Genomic DNA, 18,761 nt, shown 5'->3' with positions numbered 1-18,761 from the left:
TCCAGTTGGCAAGGTAAAAAGCGAGAAAATCGTGCAAAAGGCTAAAAATTTAAAGCTACCGCTTCTTTGTACCTTTTCTGACGTTGAGAGTATCTTTATAAGAAGAACTTTATTAATCTCGGACATTGCCGAAAATGTTTAATAATATAGACTATCAAAAATTCATGGCCAATGTGGGGATCGAACCCACGACATTCGCGTTATTAGCACGACGCTCTAACCAACTGAGCTAACCGGCCGTTGAGATCACTTTGGGAAATTTTATGTACTTATATATGGGTATCATATTCTTACACATTTACATATATAGAGAGGATATCTAAACTTTATATATGTTCACATCATTTGTACTTTGCATCTTATTGTGTTTTTTGTCTTAAGTAGTGTTTGATTTTGTACTATTCTCCTTGTGAGTCTATTTAATGGAAATTATTTACATCTTATTCTTCTATTCTTATAGTTTTTTCCCGGCCTTTTCTCGTGTTAAGAATATAGTTTAGGCAGCTTTCTTTAATCAGGGGGCAAAGCCGAAGAATCTTCATAATATAAACTACAAAAAATAATGGCCAATGTGGGGATCGACGCTGTAACTAGCTGAGGTAACCGGCCGTTGAAAATTACACGGGAAATTTTGTATATCATATATAAATACATATCAGCATGAATGATTGTCATTCTCACAAGTCTAAATGATGATTTTTTTACTTCATTTTACCGAAACTATCAATTGTTTACATCTTTCTAACGGATTTTCCAGTTGGCAAGGTAAAAAGCGAGAAAATCGTGCAAAAGGCTAAAAATTTAAAGCTACCGCTTCTTTGTACCTTTTCTGACGTTGAGAGTATCTTTATAAGAAGAACTTTATTAATCTCGGACATTGCCGAAAATGTTTAATAATATAGACTATCAAAAATTCATGGCCAATGTGGGGATCGAACCCACGACATTCGCGTTATTAGCACGACGCTCTAACCAACTGAGCTAACCGGCCGTTGAGATCACTTTGGGAAATTTTATGTACTTATATATGGGTATCATATTCTTACACATTTACATATATAGAGAGGATATCTAAACTTTATATATGTTCACATCATTTGTACTTTGCATCTTATTGTGTTTTTTGTCTTAAGTAGTGTTTGATTTTGTACTATTCTCCTTGTGAGTCTATTTAATGGAAATTATTTACATCTTATTCTTCTATTCTTATAGTTTTTTCCCGGCCTTTTCTCGTGTTAAGAATATAGTTTAGGCAGCTTTCTTTAATCAGGGGGCAAAGCCGAAGAATCTTCATAATATAAACTACAAAAAATAATGGCCAATGTGGGGATCGACGCTGTAACTAGCTGAGGTAACCGGCCGTTGAAAATTACACGGGAAATTTTGTATATCATATATAAATACATATCAGCATGAATGATTGTCATTCTCACAAGTCTAAATGATGATTTTTTTACTTCATTTTACCGAAACTATCAATTGTTTACATCTTTCTAACGGATTTTCCAGTTGGCAAGGTAAAAAGCGAGAAAATCGTGCAAAAGGCTAAAAATTTAAAGCTACCGCTTCTTTGTACCTTTTCTGACGTTGAGAGTATCTTTATAAGAAGAACTTTATTAATCTCGGACATTGCCGAAAATGTTTAATAATATAGACTATCAAAAATTCATGGCCAATGTGGGGATCGAACCCACGACATTCGCGTTATTAGCACGACGCTCTAACCAACTGAGCTAACCGGCCGTTGAGATCACTTTGGGAAATTTTATGTACTTATATATGGGTATCATATTCTTACACATTTACATATATAGAGAGGATATCTAAACTTTATATATGTTCACATCATTTGTACTTTGCATCTTATTGTGTTTTTTGTCTTAAGTAGTGTTTGATTTTGTACTATTCTCCTTGTGAGTCTATTTAATGGAAATTATTTACATCTTATTCTTCTATTCTTATAGTTTTTTCCCGGCCTTTTCTCGTGTTAAGAATATAGTTTAGGCAGCTTTCTTTAATCAGGGGGCAAAGCCGAAGAATCTTCATAATAGAAACTACAAAAAATAATGGCCAATGTGGGGATCGACGCTGTAACTAGCTGAGGTAACCGGCCGTTGAAAATTACACGGGAAATTTTGTATATCATATATAAATACATATCAGCATGAATGATTGTCATTCTCACAAGTCTAAATGATGATTTTTTTACTTCATTTTACCGAAACTATCAATTGTTTACATCTTTCTAACGGATTTTCCAGTTGGCAAGGTAAAAAGCGAGAAAATCGTGCAAAAGGCTAAAAATTTAAAGCTACCGCTTCTTTGTACCTTTTCTGACGTTGAGAGTATCTTTATAAGAAGAACTTTATTAATCTCGGACATTGCCGAAAATGTTTAATAATATAGACTATCAAAAATTCATGGCCAATGTGGGGATCGAACCCACGACATTCGCGTTATTAGCACGACGCTCTAACCAACTGAGCTAACCGGCCGTTGAGATCACTTTGGGAAATTTTATGTACTTATATATGGGTATCATATTCTTACACATTTACATATATAGAGAGGATATCTAAACTTTATATATGTTCACATCATTTGTACTTTGCATCTTATTGTGTTTTTTGTCTTAAGTAGTGTTTGATTTTGTACTATTCTCCTTGTGAGTCTATTTAATGGAAATTATTTACATCTTATTCTTCTATTCTTATAGTTTTTTCCCGGCCTTTTCTCGTGTTAAGAATATAGTTTAGGCAGCTTTCTTTAATCAGGGGGCAAAGCCGAAGAATCTTCATAATATAAACTACAAAAAATAATGGCCAATGTGGGGATCGACGCTGTAACTAGCTGAGGTAACCGGCCGTTGAAAATTACACGGGAAATTTTGTATATCATATATAAATACATATCAGCATGAATGATTGTCATTCTCACAAGTCTAAATGATGATTTTTTTACTTCATTTTACCGAAACTATCAATTGTTTACATCTTTCTAACGGATTTTCCAGTTGGCAAGGTAAAAAGCGAGAAAATCGTGCAAAAGGCTAAAAATTTAAAGCTACCGCTTCTTTGTACCTTTTCTGACGTTGAGAGTATCTTTATAAGAAGAACTTTATTAATCTCGGACATTGCCGAAAATGTTTAATAATATAGACTATCAAAAATTCATGGCCAATGTGGGGATCGAACCCACGACATTCGCGTTATTAGCACGACGCTCTAACCAACTGAGCTAACCGGCCGTTGAGATCACTTTGGGAAATTTTATGTACTTATATATGGGTATCATATTCTTACACATTTACATATATAGAGAGGATATCTAAACTTTATATATGTTCACATCATTTGTACTTTGCATCTTATTGTGTTTTTTGTCTTAAGTAGTGTTTGATTTTGTACTATTCTCCTTGTGAGTCTATTTAATGGAAATTATTTACATCTTATTCTTCTATTCTTATAGTTTTTTCCCGGCCTTTTCTCGTGTTAAGAATATAGTTTAGGCAGCTTTCTTTAATCAGGGGGCAAAGCCGAAGAATCTTCATAATATAAACTACAAAAAATAATGGCCAATGTGGGGATCGACGCTGTAACTAGCTGAGGTAACCGGCCGTTGAAAATTACACGGGAAATTTTGTATATCATATATAAATACATATCAGCATGAATGATTGTCATTCTCACAAGTCTAAATGATGATTTTTTTACTTCATTTTACCGAAACTATCAATTGTTTACATCTTTCTAACGGATTTTCCAGTTGGCAAGGTAAAAAGCGAGAAAATCGTGCAAAAGGCTAAAAATTTAAAGCTACCGCTTCTTTGTACCTTTTCTGACGTTGAGAGTATCTTTATAAGAAGAACTTTATTAATCTCGGACATTGCCGAAAATGTTTAATAATATAGACTATCAAAAATTCATGGCCAATGTGGGGATCGAACCCACGACATTCGCGTTATTAGCACGACGCTCTAACCAACTGAGCTAACCGGCCGTTGAGATCACTTTGGGAAATTTTATGTACTTATATATGGGTATCATATTCTTACACATTTACATATATAGAGAGGATATCTAAACTTTATATATGTTCACATCATTTGTACTTTGCATCTTATTGTGTTTTTTGTCTTAAGTAGTGTTTGATTTTGTACTATTCTCCTTGTGAGTCTATTTAATGGAAATTATTTACATCTTATTCTTCTATTCTTATAGTTTTTTCCCGGCCTTTTCTCGTGTTAAGAATATAGTTTAGGCAGCTTTCTTTAATCAGGGGGCAAAGCCGAAGAATCTTCATAATATAAACTACAAAAAATAATGGCCAATGTGGGGATCGACGCTGTAACTAGCTGAGGTAACCGGCCGTTGAAAATTACACGGGAAATTTTGTATATCATATATAAATACATATCAGCATGAATGATTGTCATTCTCACAAGTCTAAATGATGATTTTTTTACTTCATTTTACCGAAACTATCAATTGTTTACATCTTTCTAACGGATTTTCCAGTTGGCAAGGTAAAAAGCGAGAAAATCGTGCAAAAGGCTAAAAATTTAAAGCTACCGCTTCTTTGTACCTTTTCTGACGTTGAGAGTATCTTTATAAGAAGAACTTTATTAATCTCGGACATTGCCGAAAATGTTTAATAATATAGACTATCAAAAATTCATGGCCAATGTGGGGATCGAACCCACGACATTCGCGTTATTAGCACGACGCTCTAACCAACTGAGCTAACCGGCCGTTGAGATCACTTTGGGAAATTTTATGTACTTATATATGGGTATCATATTCTTACACATTTACATATATAGAGAGGATATCTAAACTTTATATATGTTCACATCATTTGTACTTTGCATCTTATTGTGTTTTTTGTCTTAAGTAGTGTTTGATTTTGTACTATTCTCCTTGTGAGTCTATTTAATGGAAATTATTTACATCTTATTCTTCTATTCTTATAGTTTTTTCCCGGCCTTTTCTCGTGTTAAGAATATAGTTTAGGCAGCTTTCTTTAATCAGGGGGCAAAGCCGAAGAATCTTCATAATATAAACTACAAAAAATAATGGCCAATGTGGGGATCGACGCTGTAACTAGCTGAGGTAACCGGCCGTTGAAAATTACACGGGAAATTTTGTATATCATATATAAATACATATCAGCATGAATGATTGTCATTCTCACAAGTCTAAATGATGATTTTTTTACTTCATTTTACCGAAACTATCAATTGTTTACATCTTTCTAACGGATTTTCCAGTTGGCAAGGTAAAAAGCGAGAAAATCGTGCAAAAGGCTAAAAATTTAAAGCTACCGCTTCTTTGTACCTTTTCTGACGTTGAGAGTATCTTTATAAGAAGAACTTTATTAATCTCGGACATTGCCGAAAATGTTTAATAATATAGACTATCAAAAATTCATGGCCAATGTGGGGATCGAACCCACGACATTCGCGTTATTAGCACGACGCTCTAACCAACTGAGCTAACCGGCCGTTGAGATCACCTTGGGAAATTTTATGTACTTATATATGGGTATCATATTCTTACACATTTACATATATAGAGAGGATATCTAAACTTTATATATGTTCACATCATTTGTACTTTGCATCTTATTGTGTTTTTTGTCTTAAGTAGTGTTTGATTTTGTACTATTCTCCTTGTGAGTCTATTTAATGGAAATTATTTACATCTTATTCTTCTATTCTTATAGTTTTTTCCCGGCCTTTTCTCGTGTTAAGAATATAGTTTAGGCAGCTTTCTTTAATCAGGGGGCAAAGCCGAAGAATCTTCATAATATAAACTACAAAAAATAATGGCCAATGTGGGGATCGACGCTGTAACTAGCTGAGGTAACCGGCCGTTGAAAATTACACGGGAAATTTTGTATATCATATATAAATACATATCAGCATGAATGATTGTCATTCTCACAAGTCTAAATGATGATTTTTTTACTTCATTTTACCGAAACTATCAATTGTTTACATCTTTCTAACGGATTTTCCAGTTGGCAAGGTAAAAAGCGAGAAAATCGTGCAAAAGGCTAAAAATTTAAAGCTACCGCTTCTTTGTACCTTTTCTGACGTTGAGAGTATCTTTATAAGAAGAACTTTATTAATCTCGGACATTGCCGAAAATGTTTAATAATATAGACTATCAAAAATTCATGGCCAATGTGGGGATCGAACCCACGACATTCGCGTTATTAGCACGACGCTCTAACCAACTGAGCTAACCGGCCGTTGAGATCACTTTGGGAAATTTTATGTACTTATATATGGGTATCATATTCTTACACATTTACATATATAGAGAGGATATCTAAACTTTATATATGTTCACATCATTTGTACTTTGCATCTTATTGTGTTTTTTGTCTTAAGTAGTGTTTGATTTTGTACTATTCTCCTTGTGAGTCTATTTAATGGAAATTATTTACATCTTATTCTTCTATTCTTATAGTTTTTTCCCGGCCTTTTCTCGTGTTAAGAATATAGTTTAGGCAGCTTTCTTTAATCAGGGGGCAAAGCCGAAGAATCTTCATAATATAAACTACAAAAAATAATGGCCAATGTGGGGATCGACGCTGTAACTAGCTGAGGTAACCGGCCGTTGAAAATTACACGGGAAATTTTGTATATCATATATAAATACATATCAGCATGAATGATTGTCATTCTCACAAGTCTAAATGATGATTTTTTTACTTCATTTTACCGAAACTATCAATTGTTTACATCTTTCTAACGGATTTTCCAGTTGGCAAGGTAAAAAGCGAGAAAATCGTGCAAAAGGCTAAAAATTTAAAGCTACCGCTTCTTTGTACCTTTTCTGACGTTGAGAGTATCTTTATAAGAAGAACTTTATTAATCTCGGACATTGCCGAAAATGTTTAATAATATAGACTATCAAAAATTCATGGCCAATGTGGGGATCGAACCCACGACATTCGCGTTATTAGCACGACGCTCTAACCAACTGAGCTAACCGGCCGTTGAGATCACTTTGGGAAATTTTATGTACTTATATATGGGTATCATATTCTTACACATTTACATATATAGAGAGGATATCTAAACTTTATATATGTTCAAACACTGGACACTTTTAATTTGCAAAACACTCATTTGCAAATCCGCCGCCGCCTCTCCTTAGAGCTACAGTGTCGTGTATATAACCAAAATGTGCGGAATTACATGGGATTCAATAATTTAATTGCTTTTCTGCTGTTATTATTATAGATATTTTGTAATTTGATTTAGAAAAACATGGGATTTTCAATATCCCATGGGATAGGGCAAATCCCATGGGATTGACCATTATCCCATGGGATTTTGGTTAAATCCCATAGGATTTTTTGGGGTCCCATGGGATAATTGTAGTCCCATGGGATTTTGTTTGTCCCATGGGACAACAAATATCCCATGGGACTATAATTATCCCATGGGATTTTTAATATCCCATGGGACACATGGGATAAAATAAAATCCTATGGGATTCAAATTATAAATATACAGTAAATAAATGTGTATGTTACAATGAATTCTGTTTGGTAGTAAATTGTTTTAAGATGAATCTTTTTAGTTGAATATCTTTTTTTCCTTGGAAATGTTAATGCAATTATATTGTTCTATAACTGTTCAAAACTAAACTTTTAAACAACAAAGCAGATAATGTAAGTATCAATATATGTTTATTTATGAATTCTAGAATACTTTTTTGAAACACAATTTTTCCCATTTGAAATCAATGAAAACTCTATTAATAGGCTTAACATACTAGTAGCTTTTTACATAAATCTATTTTTTTTTCAGGATATCCCTCCACCCAAAAAATTAATAGTTTCTTATCATCCAGCATTGTGTGATCGTAATGTATAGTCCACTTTTTGGCCATTCAGCACAGAACATAGTCATTATTGTGGTTTTAATATCTTTAGATATTTAATAGAACTTCAATTCATTGACTGAGTGATGAAAATAATAACTGATCTGACTTTTGTCTTTGAATTAATTTTGGTCTTGTTTCTGTGTTTTCTCTTTTTATTCTAAGTGATGAATTTCAATCCTTCTGAAAAAGAACCAATAAAATCCGAAGTTATGGATAATAAAAAAATTGTTTGCATACATGTAGCAATAACATATGATTTTCAATAAAAATAGCTATGCGGTATGGATTTTACTGATTGTTGAAGGTTGTCCAGTGTCATCAGTTGCTAACCTCCTACATCCTTTGGTCTCTGATGGAGAGTTGTCAAATTAGCAACATACCACATCTTCCTATTCTAATATTATATAACAATCAATTTATGTATTCTTCTTTATAACATTTGGGTATTTTCCCCAGTTATATATATATATATATATATATAGATCAATGTTAAAACTTTAGGCAATTACAATAAAATTCCATTTTTCACAAGAATTTGCAATATATTATACAGAAAACCAACAATAGAAACAGCACTTCTTCAAGCTTCTGAAGTTCTGAAAGAGTTCCACTTGTGTTTTATTTCAATTAGAAAATACATTGAACTCTTTGGACATGTTGGAAATTATAACATTGATACAAAAAATTATATTGTTTTTTTTCTTATTTTTGTGTTGTTCGGTTGCTGTCTCATTTTTATATATGGTTATACATATATCCTAAATCTTCTTTTCAGTTGGTCATGTACATCTTACAGTCCTCCCATACACCGAATATACTAGACCTATTGCTTATAGTATCTGAGATATGGACTTGACCAACAAAACTTAACCTTAAATATAAAAAAGAAGATGTGGTATGATTGCAAATGAGACAACAACTCTCCACAAGTGACCAAATGACACAGAAATTAACAACTATAGGTCACTGTACGGCCTCAACAATGAGCAAAGCCCATACTGCAGTCAGCTATAAAAGGCCCCAAAATGACAATGTAAAACAATTCAAACGAGAAAACTAACGGCCTAATTTATGTACAAAAAATGAACGAAAAACAAATATGTAACACATAAACAAACGACAACCACAGAATTACAGGCTCCTGACTTGGGACAGGCACATACATACAGAATGTGGCGGGGTTAAACATGTTAGCGGGATCCCAACCCTTCCCCTAACCTGGGACAGTGGTGTAACAGTACAACATAAGAACGAACTATAAAAATCAGTTGAAAGAGGCTTAACTCATCAGATGGATAAAAATACAAATACTACAAATACAAGTTGACGTGGCCGGGTACTTGTACATCCAAACAACAAAAAGACACTAAGTATAGATCTGAGAGTACTCGCAGTTACTGACAGCTAGTACAAAGCCACTAACAACTAATAAAAAAATCATGCATCTAAGACTAAGTTCTTGTTCACTGATCCATGAAATAAGGTGTAGGTCAAGTGAAAACTCTCTGACGAGCATGAGGACCTTGCAAGGTACACACATACCAAATATAGTTATCATATTACTCATAATATGAGAGAAATTAACATTAAAAAAAATCTGAACTTTTTTTTCAAGTAGTCACTGAACCATGAAAATGAGGTCAAGGACAATGGACATGTTTCAGACAGAATTGGTATCATGACATGCATGAGGCATCTATATACAAAGTATGAAGCATCCAGGTCTTCCACCTTCTAAAATAAAAAGCTTTTAGGAAGTTAGCTAACGCCACCGCCGTAGCCGCCACCGGATCACTATCCCTATGTCGAGCTTTCTGCGACAAAAGTTGCAGGCTCGACAAAAATACATGAACATTTTAAAGTACTAAATTTTAAGTATATACATGTAAAACCACAAGTTACTAACTGAAGTTCAGTCTCATGGTGAACTGTAACCAAAAACTTTAAGTGAATACAATTTAGAGAAAGACAGATGGACGCACAAACACTATCAAAACAGAGCATAAAACTTACCGAACAAGATCTTTCAGAAGCAGGAAAATTGAAGTGTTTCTTTTCTTTCTCTGCCCTCCATGATATAAACTTCAAATTCATTCATGCAAAATATGAAAATCTGCAAAAGTAGGACCTTGTACCTCAGCTTATCCACATTTTGACTTTTGAATTGCATTGTTCTTTTCATCTTGCTGGCAACCTAAACATAAAAAAAAAATGATAAACACATAATTCTGGATTAACTTCGTGTATTTATTTTTGTTGGTACAAACAATTTTTTCCAACTTTAAACTAAATCTGCCTCTGCTTTAAAAAACAACTGGAAACCATTATTAACTGCATGTATTTATCTTAATTGAAAACAATTTCTTGAGTTTTTCTCATTTGTATCACCCTGTTATTATATATAAATTTTATTTTTGTCCCTTTTTAAAAATAGGAATGCATGGTTTAAATTCCTCAATAATCATGATAATTCTAGGTCAGTCAATTAAAAATGTATGAATAAATTATTTAACCTATATCCTATTAATATCAATATATTTATTTTTTGATAAAAACTAGGCTCTGTGTTAAAGACCGTACCTTGACCTATAATGGTTTACTTTTATAAATTGTGAATTGGATGGATAGTTGTCTCATTGGCACTCATACCACATCTTCCTATATCTACAAACAGATTCTATGGGCGAGCAGACATTACACCCTGGAGGTGGTTTTATAAAAAGCATACGACTTAGATGTACCATAAGCATGGAAAAACAATTCAGCAGTCAGTTTCACAAAAAAACTTACAAATAATATTGATAGTAATTATATCATGTACAATACAGTATACTTTATACGATTACTTGTATTTTTTTTTTTGTAAAACCGACTCAAGTATACTTATAATCAATCTTAGTCGTAAGTATTAAGTATTATTCATCTTTTGGATAATTTTATGTTGGTTTATTTTATGAATATGCAGTGGCGGATCCAGAACTTTTCATAAGAGAGGGCCGGCTCCAGTCATGCTTCAGTGATCCCTATATAATCAACCAAATTTTTCCCAAGAAAGGGGGCCCGGGCCCCATCCCCCCCCCCCCCTATTTGAACTTTCAAATTCACAACATGCCGGTGCCTGTGACTGTGTTCAAAGTGGTGGGTTTTCACCTTCGTTGTATTGCGGAATAACGATTTAGGCAAATTGAGAAAAACATCATGTCTGTGGTTGATAATAGTGTGTATGCATTAATTTTCTATACCTTCTTATTTAATATTTTTCCAATTTTGAGTACTGACGGCAAGTGTTGTAACGTATAGTGTACCAATGTCTTGAGACCAATGTGCTATTTACAAGTGCGATCGAGGAATGCAGGGGAAAGAAACTTATCAATTATGTTTATTCTTAAGACAAAACTGAGCCGCCGTAAAAATGAACCGTGTCGAGAATGTTACTGACACGTAATAGGGCAGAGACATATATACACATATGTGTATATATGTCTCTGTAATAGGGTCATCCCTCGAGAACATTAACTAGTACATTGATAATTTACTATGCAGTCAGTATCCCGAAAAAAAACAACGTATGGATGCAAAACGCTTAGTGGTTTCGGCTGACTGCTGATACGTGCACTTTGTCTCAAAATATCCCGGATAGTTGTTTCATTACCAATCATACCACATCTCCTTATTTTTATATATACGAAAGCTTTATTCATATTTTTTGGTGTATTGATGAATGTGTAAAGATACATTTTAAAATACAGCACAAGAGATGCAGATTATATAAAACTTATAGGTCGAAGACGTACTGACAACGCCATGGCAAAAACTTAAAAACGACCAAATGACGTACAACAGTCTATAAAACTTAACTATAGCATACAAAACGCAAATATTTAAATTACATAAGAAGCACCCAGACAGTCAAATAGAAATTAAAAGAATAAATAATTTGTAAACTAGGCCTACAGCAATATTTTCTTATCATCTAACAGTAAACATAGGTTCTGGTATTATGTGATAAGTCATTTTTTCATGCAGACCCAGTTTCATTGATACTTTGAACTTAAAGTGGTTTTATGCATATCAGCCCAGATTATCATATGTGTGTAATTTTATTAAACAATTCACCAATACACATTCTAAACAGGTTAAATTCAATTTACAAATTCAGATCTACTGGCATTCAACGCCCAATTACTTACTTGCTGTATATTGCTAACTTTGATTGTATATTGTCAATCCCTCAACATCGTGAATACGCCATGCGAGGTGTTGGCTATGTTTGATACAGGGTGGCGGCTTCGAAGCGTAGAACAAAATCCAGGTAAATGAAAGTATAAAATTTTGTTGTTGAAAATTTTAAGTACTAAATTCCTAAATTTGTACTTAACTCCGTTCTACGGGTAACATGGTTGTTTGATATGAAAATAGGATAAAAGCTTCCGAAAATTATCACATTATAAGTATTCGTAAATGGATATGAAAAAACCTAACAAGGAATAAGTATTGGTAAACGGACAGAAAGTCGCAGTACAAAAGTTTAAATTAATTATTTTACAATTGTTTAAATATATGAGAGAAAGTTCTTGACGAATTGACTTTATTTATAGATAAATGTATTTAGTTGAGGAAATGATTAATTCGCCTTCAAATAGTTTTTTTTTTTTATCAAAAACTTATCAAAAAGGAGACATTTTTGACAGCATGGAGCCAGTTAATTACCAAACCACTTTGGCAGATTGTTTTCTTAACAATCATTGTTCAATATTAATATTCAAAAATAAATTTTGTTTACAAGTCCGTTTCCTTTTAAAAATATTTCAGAAAAATGCTGAAACGTTTTTAAAATTAAGTTTATTCAAAGAAAAAAATATCCCAAAACTGAATCGTGACTTTTTACTTGTTACTTTATGTTGTACGTTCTAAGTGTCAATCCTAGCAAACACAAATTTTGAAATAAAATCGATTACAATGTAATTTTATAGAAGAAAAAAGGGGGGTTAATGAACAAATTATTACTATACACTCATATACTTCTAAAACGATTTGAATTTGTAAGCTGTCTATAGATAATGTTAAATCATTTCAAGAGTTTCAATTAATTTAGGAGAAAAAAAAGATTATAAACAGTTTAGTTTTCGTCGCCTACTACTATAAAAAATAGTGATTCTTTTTGTAGAATTTTCCTATTGAAATTGTTAGAAATATTTAGAAGAAGATTGTATTTGTAATTTATGTAATTGTGGTGATATTGGCGACGCGATTCATTATATTATAGCAAGGATTTGTACAAATCCTTGATTATAGAATGTTCGACAATAGACGAAAGTAGACAAACCCTATTTAAACGGGGTTTTGATATCCAAGGACGCCACATTTTACATCGAATTGATCTATATTTTTTAACGTTTTCAAATGAAATAACTTGAATTGAAAATTTCCCGACTATGTGAAGATTTCTTATATTTCGAAATGGCATCAATTATTACATACAAAATGAAAAATGTATTAAACTTCTTTTTGTAAAAACAATATTCATGTATTTTTAGAAACATAAGTTATACAGATGTTCTCAATAAAAAACAATCATTAATATACTTTATGGTGATATTTATAATGACTGGCAGACTGCTATTTAAAAGTGCGGTCATATGCCTCAGTGTTATAGGTGACTGCAATTTAATAAAATTGAAATTAAGATTTTTATTAATATTTTGTATATAAGTATCCCTCAATGATGTATAGCATGGACAGACTGAGAAGAAATGGTATTCATCCTCAATTTCTTGTCTACTGCAGGATAGGCAAATAACATAAGTTTATTTGCTACTTTTTTTCTTCTTTATTTTATATAAATGATTTTTTTTTCTTCAAATTTTAACATTTTTTTCTTCGAAAAATGTGTAGTGTTGCAACAGGGAATGGACACAGATACTTAACTATATTTAACGAAAGAAATTTTGTGTAATGTCATCAATCTGTATTACACATCGACAGGATGTTCTCTAGAAAACTATGGTATTTCTAAAACGTTATACACACCCCAGGGAACACGCACTGTCGTAATGGAAAATTACTGCATGCTTTAATTACCTGTAATCAACCATGCAACAAATCCGTTGACTGACCATGTCATTACAGTTTAAATTTTTTTTCCTTAGATCAAAACGGAATATTTATTTTAACTTTAAAATTTAAAACTTTAAAAAGTATACTTTGACATAATTATGAAGTAAAAGAATTTAACAATTTAATAATTGGATTTTTCCAAAGATTAAGATACAATTATTATATTTATTATTCTAGGACTGACAGATATATCACAGGCACTTGTCTCAGATTTTTTCCCCTATATACCTTAATTAAAGTATATAGATTTTTTTTTTCTGAGACAAGTGCCTGTGAGATATATACATGCATAAGTCCCAGACATATATACTTGTAAATCAAAATGATTTACATAATTACTGGGAAATAATATAATGTTTCAGTTTTGTTGATGTCACAAATACACATAAATTATTTGATGATGCATGCTGGAATTTCTTATCTAAATGCATGACCGTGACTACAGACATATATCCATTTACAGATTCTATAATTTCTTGAGAAAAAAAATCAGGAGGGAAGTCAGAGGGAAGTGAAACAAACATTTTAAGCTTTTATTAAACATTGTTGGGAAAACAATAAAATACGACACTGAGTTTTGAAAAAAAAGTTTATGATTGGTCTTGATTTTTTTTTAACAATGATAGAAACAATTTTTTGTCCCAAGAAAAAAAAAACAATGCCCCCTTTTTAGCCACACCGACACACGCCGATGAATGGAGGGTACGTCTAAACACTGCTCAGGACCTCCTGAGTGCACTCAGGACATACAAAGTGCACTCAGGACCCTTTATAGGCATCGTATTTGCACACAGGGTGGCTGTATATATTCGTTACACGCTACTTATTTAAGAGTTAAATTTTGGTAGAATTTGAAATCGAACTTAGATAGATATGTCAATTCTTATAAAATAATGAGGGCACGTGTCACTGATTACACAACTACTGAGCCGTGAATTATTCAATCAACAAAATTGATTGGATTCTCTTTATTGTTGTTTATGAATTGTGTTGTTACTACAGTGTTACGTTTAAAATTAATAACACGATGTTTTAAGTTTTAAGGGATTGTTTAATGTAGTTAAATTTAAATTATGCATAGTAAATTTTACGTTTATGGAGAAAAAAAGAAAAAAAAAACATTTCTATGGATACCTATATATGGATCTTCAGAACGCTGGCACTGTTGTACCATTATATTCTGCTCTACTTCATCATTGTTGTAATTAATTGTATTTAAATTATCATATTTGGGTATTATTCGATGTACTTTTTCAGTTTATTTTTCATGATGACGGCTAAATTAATTTTGTTGTGGTCTGCAGTTCATGCATAAAGAAAATAAAAAAATCGTGTTATTTTATAGTTGCCGTTTTTCTGTAACAAGTTCGATTTTTGTTTTTCTTTGGGATTTTTTTTTCTCTCTCTCCAAATCAACTTAATAAACAAAACCAATGTTTACTGAATATCAAATTTTATTGAATTTGTATATCTTTATTCTCAATAAACCATATACATAGTATAGAGAAGACAATTATGTACAATATTTACAATGACAATATTTAGATGAATTTATTTATATGATTTGCTAAGTCCAGAGACATATAATACAATGTCTCTGCTAAGTCTAATATCTTGGCTTCGTACATGCTGTCCTTGGTTTTTTTCTTTGGTTTGGCTTACGAGCAAGTTTCTGGGGTTTTGGCAATTCAAAATATGTGCACGAAGACTTAGTCGTGGTTTGAACGGATTTCGTGTCAATCAACAGTTTCCGAAATAGTCTTTCTCGCTGTTCTTTTGTTTTCGAAAACCAACATTGAAATGATACATCATGTTTTCTGTACGGACCGAAATGTTCATAATTTTTTTTACAGTAAAATACCAAAATATGATAAATGGCGAGAGTTCAATATACGATAGCACTTATTTAGGACAGTAAACTGACAAAAATAAACATTGGAAAAATTGAGAAACAAAATTAAATATTTTTTTCATTTGTTTTACAATAAAAAAATCATTGTTTTAATTTAGTTTAGAATCATACTACAATCTTACTTACAAAAGTTAAGAAATAATACCCAAATATGATAATTTTCAGAAAACGGAGACAAATTCATTTTTTTCTAAAACAATATATCTTCATTGTTCTATATTTTTCAAAAGACATCTTGGTTTTGTTTGTTTGCCAAGCTTACTTGTATGAGGTTAGTACCACCACTAATCACTCCTAATTATTAAAGATCAAACGACCTAATCAACATGATAATTGGTATCCAATATAATCATCGGTCATGCCTGACATATTTCATAAAATCGGCGCGTGCCAATGAAAACTTCAATAACTTCTTAAATATTATATTGATTTTATCAAAACAAAAATTATAAGATGGAGAATTAAATTATCTATCGAATGCATACCTTCACTACTCACTGAAACAACTATTTCATGTCCTGAGTGCACTCAGGAGGTCCTGAGCGGTGTTTAGACGTACCGATGAATGGAGAATTCCAAGTAGGGTCACAAGGTCACATTTTAAAACTTTTTCAGTCGCCCAGTCTCAAAAAGCAATTTTGACTGGCTTTGTTTTAGTCGAATTATATTTTTGCAGGTCAGGTTGCAAAGTGGCAGGTCGGATTTGACCATGTTGACAACGGTCCTAAAAATATCCGAAAAAACGTTGAATCAAACGATATGAACCTACACAGTTTTAATTATAAGACTGACACACACCATGCAGTGTGCTAACTGTGCTGGGTGAGGTGCTGTAACTTGATATACATGTATCATTAAGTTACAGTACTGTTAGGATTTGCCTGCCTTTTTACAGGGACTTTCTATACTAACTGTTAGTATAGACTGACCCTGGCTTGAAAGTATGGTTCTCTGCTCAGCAACGGTCGCGTGATTGTAGCAGTAAAATACATCGGGGGGTGGGGAGGGGGCACTTCAATACTTAATTGATAGGGGTGTCGCTTGGGTTCTGTTACCCCACCCTTTTCATATAATTTAGATCTTAAAAATGTATACCTTTTCATATATTGCGTCGGTAAAATTGTAACCTTTTCCCATATTGGTTGGGTTTCGTGGGGTGTGTTGGAAAAGTGGAATATTTAAGGCTAAGATTATGTGTGTAATGTTTACTTACGGCGAGACTTTCGGCTGTGAAAAAATGACAGGGCTTTGCATATACAAGTACATATACAATTGGAACTTTATCGACCTTATCATATATTTCTGACAGTTTTCCCCACCTATTCCCATATTTTCAAGCTGGAAAAAGTGACCTATTCCAGCGGCACGTCCTATCACCTTGTATATAGGAAGTGCCCCCCCCCCCCCCCCGAGTAATATACGCAAATGTATAAGTTAATACATTAATTCAGGAGCACAGTCTGTCTTTAACGTAAATAACTTCGAGATTAATATGTAAGTTTACTTTGCTTATCGATGTTCCTGTAATTCAGATTAATATTTATTTGTGAGACCCCCGTCACTATTTATATTCACTCAAGAGTCACTCAAAGAAAGGGGTTCTCCGTTACTGGGAAAATCTTATCTGATTTAGGATCAATTTATTGGTTACTCTCCCCTATCACCAGTGATTCTTTGTCGTAAGCTGACATTTTGAAAAGGTATACTGTTGACTATCAATTTGCATGATTAGTTACAGATGTCGACTCGGACTACTGCAAAAGACAATAATTCAGTTCACTGATTTAGATTGAATAGTGGTTCGGTTAATTCTCCTTTTCCCCAAACAAGTAAGAATTAGGTTACATCTTTAGGTAGTCAAAATAATTATGACGTCTTGCAAGACTATTTTAATTTTTTTTCTATCTATCTATCTTCATATTTCCGCACTCAGTCACAACTTTGACTATCATGTGGCCAGAAAAAAGTTAAAATAGCCTTGCAAGACGTCATAAATTTTTGGACTAATCTTTTGGCAAATATGGTCGTACAACAGGGGTTTAATTGTTACAATTTGCCGGATTTTCTATCCTTACGAACCCTGAAAAACTAACCAGGCCAGGTGATGAAAAATCTGTCTCCACTTTTTATCCCACCAGAAAATCAAAAGGTTGTCTCCTTATGGAGCTTCCATTTGATTTTTATGGGGGGGGGGGGGGGGGGGGGGGGGGGGGGGGGAGCTAGGATGAAATTTGTAAAAAAAGCAGGACAGGAGTTTTGAGTAAAAAAAAAAGGCAGGATGAGCAACATGGCAAAAAAAAAAGGCAGGATGACAATTTATGTAAAATAAAGTCAGGATAAACTAATAAAAAAAAAAGGCAGGATCGAATAGAGTGAAAAATATAAAGGCAGGACAGAGATTACAACTTAAAAAAAATGCAGGACAACATTTTTCATCCTACCCCCCCCCCCCCCCCCCCCATAAAAATCAAATGGTAACTCCCTTACACCTACATGACAAAAACATATACAAATATGGTATCATTGGACATTGCCAATGTGACGGCTCTTCAACAGAAACTAAAGACGTAGAAGTTAACAACTATATAGGTCACCGTAGGCTCTTCAACAGAAACTAAAGACAGAAGTTAACAACTATATAGGTCACCGTACAGATTTCAACAATGGGCTAAAAAGCCAAACTGCGTAATAAGCTACAAAAGGCCAAAATAGATAGACGATATCTGATAAGGGTAGAAATGATCAGAATGTTGAAAAATAAAATCTACTGTCCATTTTAAATGGCATCAAAACTGGCAGCTGACTCATAGGAGTTGTTGCCTTAAATA

General features: G+C 32.9%; 1 long non-coding RNA gene and 10 other non-coding genes across 11 annotated transcripts; all 11 read right to left on the bottom strand.

Moving 5' to 3' along the window:
- Positions 1 to 165: 165 nt before the first annotated feature.
- Positions 166 to 239, bottom strand: Trnai-aau (transfer RNA isoleucine (anticodon AAU)). The gene has a single exon. It is a non-coding gene; the product is annotated as a tRNA-Ile (tRNA).
- A 678-nt stretch (positions 240 to 917) lies between these two features.
- Trnai-aau (transfer RNA isoleucine (anticodon AAU)) lies at positions 918 to 991 on the bottom strand. Its single transcript has one exon. It is a non-coding gene; the product is annotated as a tRNA-Ile (tRNA).
- Positions 992 to 1,669: 678 nt separating this feature from the next.
- Positions 1,670 to 1,743, bottom strand: Trnai-aau (transfer RNA isoleucine (anticodon AAU)). The gene has a single exon. It is a non-coding gene; the product is annotated as a tRNA-Ile (tRNA).
- Positions 1,744 to 2,421: 678 nt separating this feature from the next.
- Positions 2,422 to 2,495, bottom strand: Trnai-aau (transfer RNA isoleucine (anticodon AAU)). The gene has a single exon. It is a non-coding gene; the product is annotated as a tRNA-Ile (tRNA).
- A 678-nt stretch (positions 2,496 to 3,173) lies between these two features.
- Positions 3,174 to 3,247, bottom strand: Trnai-aau (transfer RNA isoleucine (anticodon AAU)). The gene has a single exon. It is a non-coding gene; the product is annotated as a tRNA-Ile (tRNA).
- Positions 3,248 to 3,925: 678 nt separating this feature from the next.
- Positions 3,926 to 3,999, bottom strand: Trnai-aau (transfer RNA isoleucine (anticodon AAU)). The gene has a single exon. It is a non-coding gene; the product is annotated as a tRNA-Ile (tRNA).
- A 678-nt stretch (positions 4,000 to 4,677) lies between these two features.
- Trnai-aau (transfer RNA isoleucine (anticodon AAU)) lies at positions 4,678 to 4,751 on the bottom strand. The gene has a single exon. It is a non-coding gene; the product is annotated as a tRNA-Ile (tRNA).
- Positions 4,752 to 5,429: 678 nt separating this feature from the next.
- Positions 5,430 to 5,503, bottom strand: Trnai-aau (transfer RNA isoleucine (anticodon AAU)). Its single transcript has one exon. It is a non-coding gene; the product is annotated as a tRNA-Ile (tRNA).
- Positions 5,504 to 6,181: 678 nt separating this feature from the next.
- Trnai-aau (transfer RNA isoleucine (anticodon AAU)) lies at positions 6,182 to 6,255 on the bottom strand. The gene has a single exon. It is a non-coding gene; the product is annotated as a tRNA-Ile (tRNA).
- Positions 6,256 to 6,933: 678 nt separating this feature from the next.
- Trnai-aau (transfer RNA isoleucine (anticodon AAU)) lies at positions 6,934 to 7,007 on the bottom strand. Its single transcript has one exon. It is a non-coding gene; the product is annotated as a tRNA-Ile (tRNA).
- Positions 7,008 to 7,688: 681 nt separating this feature from the next.
- On the bottom strand, positions 7,689 to 11,686 carry LOC127700546 (uncharacterized). The gene is made up of 3 exons (XR_007981630.1): positions 11,147 to 11,686; positions 9,918 to 10,098; positions 7,689 to 8,084 (listed from the first exon to the last, which is right to left on the bottom strand). It is a non-coding gene; the product is annotated as an uncharacterized LOC127700546 (long non-coding RNA).
- Positions 11,687 to 18,761: the final 7,075 nt, after the last annotated feature.

This window comes from Mytilus californianus, unplaced genomic scaffold, assembly GCF_021869535.1.
Source record: "Mytilus californianus isolate M0D057914Y unplaced genomic scaffold, xbMytCali1.0.p SCAF_5, whole genome shotgun sequence".
In the NCBI taxonomy this organism is placed as follows: domain Eukaryota; kingdom Metazoa; phylum Mollusca; class Bivalvia; order Mytilida; family Mytilidae; genus Mytilus; species Mytilus californianus.
This window is presented reverse-complemented; position numbering and strand designations above follow the sequence as displayed.